The sequence below is a fragment of the Acyrthosiphon pisum genome, chromosome X (genome assembly GCF_005508785.2).
Source record: "Acyrthosiphon pisum isolate AL4f chromosome X, pea_aphid_22Mar2018_4r6ur, whole genome shotgun sequence".
NCBI lineage: Eukaryota > Metazoa > Arthropoda > Insecta > Hemiptera > Aphididae > Acyrthosiphon > Acyrthosiphon pisum.
This window is the reverse complement of record NC_042493.1, coordinates 22,579,839-22,586,586: the sequence shown is the minus strand read 5'-3', so window position 1 is coordinate 22,586,586 and position 6,748 is coordinate 22,579,839. Positions and strand designations below refer to the sequence as shown.

Sequence of the window (6,748 nt, the reverse complement as noted above, 5' to 3'; positions counted from 1 at the left end):
CCGTCACTTCCGCATTTTCAATCATCGTCGCCTCCGATAACGAATACGCACCTCTCACCCTAACCCGACCAGTGAACCTACCCAGTGGTGCGCTACCCCCTCACCACATGATACGACGCCGACATCTCACGCACCGTCACACAGCCTCACAGGAGATAAGACGGCACAAGACAGATCGGAATATTTAGCGTTGCACGGCGCCCACGACGCACCGGGTCCGACGGCGCCACGGTCCGCGCCCCGCACTTTTCACCCGCTCGCAAGTTGTTGAATAGCTTGCTTAAGGGTTGGTATGGTAGGGAGTTTTATGTGGGGGGGTGGTGGTCACGAGAGGGAGGTGTGATGGTTCCGTGCTGAGTTGGGTAGAGTGGGGGATGCATGCATACGTTTTCCGAGGGTGCGCGCGCGCGCGCGCGCTCACGGTTACAGCGTCTCGCCGGGTTGCCGAGGTTTTTTTTCCGCGCTCAGTACATGCATGCACGCCAGCAGTAGTGCCGATCGTACGCCGTCTCGCGGTCGACCACCCACGGGCGACGTCGTTGTTGTCGTCGTCGTCGTTGTCCACCGTCACCGCTGCCGCCGCTGTGATAGTTGCGGGACCCCAAATGTGGCACGCTCATACCTATTATTTCGGTAATTTATTTTACATCTACCCGTGTGTTTGACACTTCGTATAACACATGACGTACTATTATTATTTTATTATTTTTATATCGTCGTTTAACTAACTGCATGGGAGATTAAAAGCTGAAATGTATATTTATCATTATCATTTTACTAACTCAGATAAATTTAATTAGTTTGTTTTTTTTTCTCAAATCCTACTGAACTGATTAAAAATAATACGTAAGCTCAATCCCCTAGTCTTATGAGTTACGATGACTGTGTTACCTCATCTAATTCACTTACATTTAAAGATCACACTCCGTTGACGCAAGTCGCAGTGGTTTATTTTATTTCATCTTAATTAGAATAGGCTATTATATATGAAATATAAATATAGCCAGCCGCTAGGTAGGTAGGTACTGCAAAGAACACAGATAATATAAATGATTAATCACGAACGAAAATCTGATTGTTCTACACTCAACCCAACTTTAACGCTTCAATGGTGTGATTTAAATTTAGAACACGGTGCAACTACAATGAAACACGAACTGAATAATTTAAATACTTCACTTTGAAAATATTATAGTAACTTATGAAAATTATAAAAACCTATATTAATATTGTTAAATTAGATTACTGACTACCAACTTGTAAAAATAAAAACTGGTTTTTAAAATAAAGAATGGTTTTAAAATGTTAAATATTAATTAGAACAACCATTTACAAATATCAGAATTTTAATCAAGATAAATAGCTAAATAAATAAAAATATAACTCGATATTTTAACAGTGTTCACAAAAAAATCAGTCAAAATAAAAAGTTTTCATATAAATTAATTTTGAATAACTTCATGAACATTAACCTACGTAGGTACCTACTATTTTAGAATAATATTAACTGTAGTAGATTTGAAACCTTGTATGCAACTAGGTACTATAGCGTTTTATATTTTAACATTTTAAACTTAGATTTGTAAAATATTCAAAACATCCTATTTTTGATCAATTACTTATTCAATATTTTTTTGAAGTTATATAAAAAAAACTGTATTAACATAAATCATTGCAAAATGAATCTGGCTCTGTTTTAATTTACATATTTTATGTACTTTCTCGTTCTCTGTATGAAAGTATATAGATGGGTACTTAATGTAAAAATATAATATTAAATTACATAGTTCACGAAAAATCAATAAATCACGATAAGTCATATTTTTAAACTCTTTTCTTAATTTAAGTGAAATAGCAACAAAAAAAAACAACTTTAGTAACATTTAAATCTATTGCGCTTTTTGTAATATCAAAATCACTTGTAACACATTATGTAGATATTAAATATAATATTTCAAAAATGTATAATATAGTTTATTTTGATAATACTAGATTATGAATTGTAGTTGGTAGGTATACTAATATGTAATCGAGTAATTACCTAGTTAAACTCGTGTTTATTTTAGTATTTTATATCTTAAAATATTCAACAGTCTATTAAATACCGACATTATTTAACAAATTAGAATTTAATTGAAAATAAAAAACGTAATATTATTATTTTGAGGTTTTTGATATATCAATGTTTGTGGTTAATTTGTTTTCGAAAAAAACTGGAAACTTGTTCATCTATGTTTATGTGTCTCGTCAGACTCAGCCGTCACTATCATATTTTTTATAGACTGTTTCGAAATTATCCTAGCAACCGTACCCATAAAAATGTTTATGTTCTTGCCAAACAATTATAAATATAAATATATCAATTAATTATGAATGAAAAAACTTAATAATAACTATATTTATAAATTAATATAACTTGACAACATACAAAGACTGAATGTTGTATTTAATATCATTAAAAACAACGAACTGTAGGTAGGTACACAATTGATAAAAATAAAAATACTGTTCAATTATCGTCTTAGTAAGAGAAATAAATAATAAAATAACATTGAAATGTATAATTTATTGTGAATGTTCCTATAGTAACTTCGATTTTTTTGAATATAACTTCGTTAATATAATATAAAATTTAATATATTATTGTATAATTCAAATGAATATATAATCAAATCATATTTTTTTATATACAAATCCCATTTTATTTTATTTCAAATAATATTCAATATTGCTATAGCTTGGTATATGATTCAAAGACTATATAATAAGGATGAGGTAGACATCTGGGTATTAAACATATTTTTTGATCCATGATTTTAAGAATAATTCTATTTACATTGTATCTACATAAAAATATAGTGATTTAAAATATTAATAGGTACCTGCTTTCTACAAAACTACTTGACATAAAGTCTAACCCAATACACGTCGCCGTCGAAAGCTTCAGTTGTGTAGCTGAGATTCAATAAGATTTATTCTGAAAAAATACTATATTCTTAAATAATACCTATATAGGTAAACTTAACAAAAATATATTTTTGTTATCCAGTTTTGTATATTTTTATTTTTTTACTTATTAACAATTTGTTATTTCATAGGTCAGATTAAACATTTTATTTGAATATTCTCTCGGCAATTATTATTAGGTACTCTGTTATGGCGGAAACTCCGACATATTTTTATCAAAAGAACCGCAATAATTCCGGGTCGTTGGTCATCAACGATGATTAACTATAGTCTACAGCAATAAGTACACATAGTACATAATATATACGTGTTAATAACCAATATAAATAAACGGTTCTAACTTATAGATGATTTATAAATGTCATATGACAATAAATAATAATACAGAACACGGATTGCTTAATTAAAAATAAAACTAAGGTATACGATCGTATATGTGCGTATTGATACTTACTACATTGTACTACTTTTACAGGGTATACGCCAGAGTAGATTACCAAATAGTAAATGGGTATATGCCTTTACCCTCCAAAACATCACTGCTAATACGAATGTCGTATATCACGTTCTGACGCAACAATCGGAGATAGGTATACTCAAGTTCGTTTATTTTGACTCAATAATTAATATTATTACTTATAATTAAAATAGAATTTGAGAGAGAAATATAAATCTACTAGTAACTTATACGTTGTAGATAGACTAGTCGAATAGAGAACGTCTTCCCGGTGGTTTTTCAAGACTTTTTTTTACCACTTACATAAAGATTATGTAATGATATTAAAGCACTTCATGTCTTGGAATATTTAGCAAATATTTAATTAATTTAATTCCATGCTCTAGTCTTGCAAAATAAGCAGATGACAGGTAAATAAGGAAAATCTCTTAATATTCTCTAAAATATTATATAATATGTAATACTATTTTTACATTTTAATTAACCAAGATATTATAACGGTGCTAGATGAATATAATTTCGAATATAAATTCTGTGTCCGTACAGAAAAGACACTTTTGCCGCTTAGAGAAAATTACTAAAACAGGTATGTTTATTTATACAAAATAACCCGAGGAATTGTGCCCGGGACGTCAACAGTGCAGGTTCCCTTGGATGATTATGATTTATGAATATTATCACTGGTGAGGTAAATATATTTTACCTTTAATTCCAACAAAATTTTAAATATCCACCATCTATGACTTTATATTATAATTATCTAATACAAATATGAACATAAATAAGAATGATAATAATTGTATTGTATAATGAAACTATTGGAATGACTAAGTTAAATTATTGTCTTGTACAATAACATGGACAGTTTACAAAACATAATATGGTATATAATATTATGCAATAAGCGTACGTATATATTATACGTATAATGTGCATTAATATTTAATAGATACAAAAATTCGGGTGTAATAGTTGTTACTTGTATATACTAATAATACTTGTATAATGCTAATGAGGCTCATTAAATGAGGTATAAAAAGTGGAAAAAATGTACTAGTCTATACCTACTACCTAGTAAATAATAATTTTGCATTTAATTTATAAGTTATACAATATACATATTATACTATATTTAAATTTTTTTTAAATTTATTCTTTAAATGTTATTTTATTTTCTGAATTAGCGATGAATTTATTGATATTACAATGTGAGTGTGTATTTTAAGGCGGGATCCCACAACTCGTGTATTTGAAGAATATTTGGTATTCGTGGATACTCAACGAGTGATGGGAATGAAGTAATTGTACGAATATTCGGTAGGTATTCGGTATTCGGTATTCGTTAATCGTTATTCGCCACCTTCCAGTCGATTGTCGGTAACTTGCCGATTATTCGTGTATTCGTGGATATTCGTCAAATACACAGAGTCGTGGAATCCGGCTTTAGATTCTGAGCGGTGATAGGGATCTAGTGGTTTTGCAATGGTATTTATTTTTTTTATCCTGTATACAAAATTTCCACTAGAAGGAGTGCTTCGATTTCAACGTATAGTATCTTATCTTTTACCAAATTGAATCAAGATGGTACTTTAGAGAGGTCATTTTCTCAATAGTTATTTAATGCCACAGGAAAAACCACTGACAAATTTCAAAAAACATTTAAAAATGTGGTTTTAATTTTCAACGCTTGGCTTATCGCCATAGAAACGAGTAAAAATAAAAATAAAAAAACGAATTTAGTTATTTTGTTGTAATTTATAATATTAATTCAATTTACAGACAATAATAAAATATAAAATATCCAGATTGACAAACCGTCTCCGCTCAGAATCGTTTTTCGTATAACATCATTGCATTCAAATTTAATAATTACTAGTTACCCACTTGTAACCTACTGTACAACAGAGCGACATCAACTTACCAGCTTTTTATTTTTATGTTTTATACCCAGAACTTAACAATGAATATAATTATGTTTAATAAAAGTAAATGACAAGTACTTAGTACTACTTATGGATTATTGTGGGCTCAAATATAGTGGTACCTCTCTTTAACAAACTTATATTTGACGAAACTTTATATTACAACGAAATTTACATATTTAGGGTAATTTAAATTTTTTTTATTTATTAATATTATAAATTATTAATTATATTATGCATTTTGTACACTAAAAATTAGTTTTATAAATGAAAAAAATATGACTGATAGAATATATTAACAACATTAAAGTACTTACCTAATTGATTGTAAATTTATATTATTAATTGATGCTATGATTTTTTTTTTTTCGTAACTTCAACTTACTAGTTAAAATATTGCTGAAAATTTAGCTATCAATATTGAGTAAATTGAGTAAATTATTACTATATATAAATAAATTATTAATAATTTAATTTTGTTCACAGTTATGAAATAATATATTTATTATGTTCATATTATTGTTATTTAATTTATATTATGTGTTATTGGTTGCAGAAGTATAATTGGTGCTATTTTTTGAGCATTGATTTTTTTATTTAGATTTTATTATAAGAATATTCGTATTGTACCAAAAATTGGAAATTTTAGGGACTGTCTTGAATACTTACCTACAGAAACGCCTGTAGTCTCTTCGGACTTTGGCTACGGCGACGAAGCTCAACATTACGGATTACGGAAGTGCGCTACACTGAAACAGCTAAGCATTAAGTTTACTTCCTGAATTTTTAACTTTTATACATCGTCGCCGTAGCCGAAGCCCGAAGAGTCTACAAGCGTTTCTGCAGGTAAGTATTTAGATCAGGGACTGGAACCTTTTGAATTTATCGGTATCAGTTCTGGTACCGGTTCTCCAAAAATAAAATAATGATTCCGGTTCGGTTCTGGTTCTTTGATGAAAAAAAATAAAGGTATCGGTTCCAAATAATTTAGGTTCCGGTTCCAGATAATTTCGGTACCAAAAAGTATAATAATTTCAAATAGTCATCCAGAATGTGGGTATAATTGAGGTTAGGTTAGGTTAATTGAGTTATGAGAAATATTAGAAAACTTATAATATATCATAGATACATAGGTTATACACAAAACCGTAATACCTTTAAATATGATAAATAAAATTATTTTATTCTTGAACCTAAAAGTACCTTTTTAATTTAAAAATTCCGGTTCGGTTCCGGTACTTTATTATATAAAAATAAAGGTTTCGGTTCGGGTTCCGGTTCTTAATATTTTAAAGGTTCCGGTTCCCAGAACCGGCTCTTTTAGGTGCGGTTCCAGTCCCTGATTTAGATAGTCCCTAAAATGTAGCCAACGAAAGCAGCCCGTTCTTATTTTGATACTATG

General features: G+C 29.8%; 1 protein-coding gene across 3 annotated transcripts in view; it reads left to right on the top strand.

Moving 5' to 3' along the window:
* The first annotated feature begins 466 nt into the window (after positions 1-466).
* Positions 467-6,748, top strand: part of LOC100569647 (probable G-protein coupled receptor 158) — a 59,008-nt gene continuing 52,726 nt past the window's right edge. The window contains exon 1 of one of the 3 annotated variants that reach the window (XM_016806236.2): positions 467-633. The gene's annotated coding sequence lies outside the window, so the exon portion shown is untranslated. The remainder of the gene's footprint in view (positions 634-6,748) is intronic. The other 2 variants (XM_008186731.3, XM_016806228.2) reach the window with 2 other exon arrangements.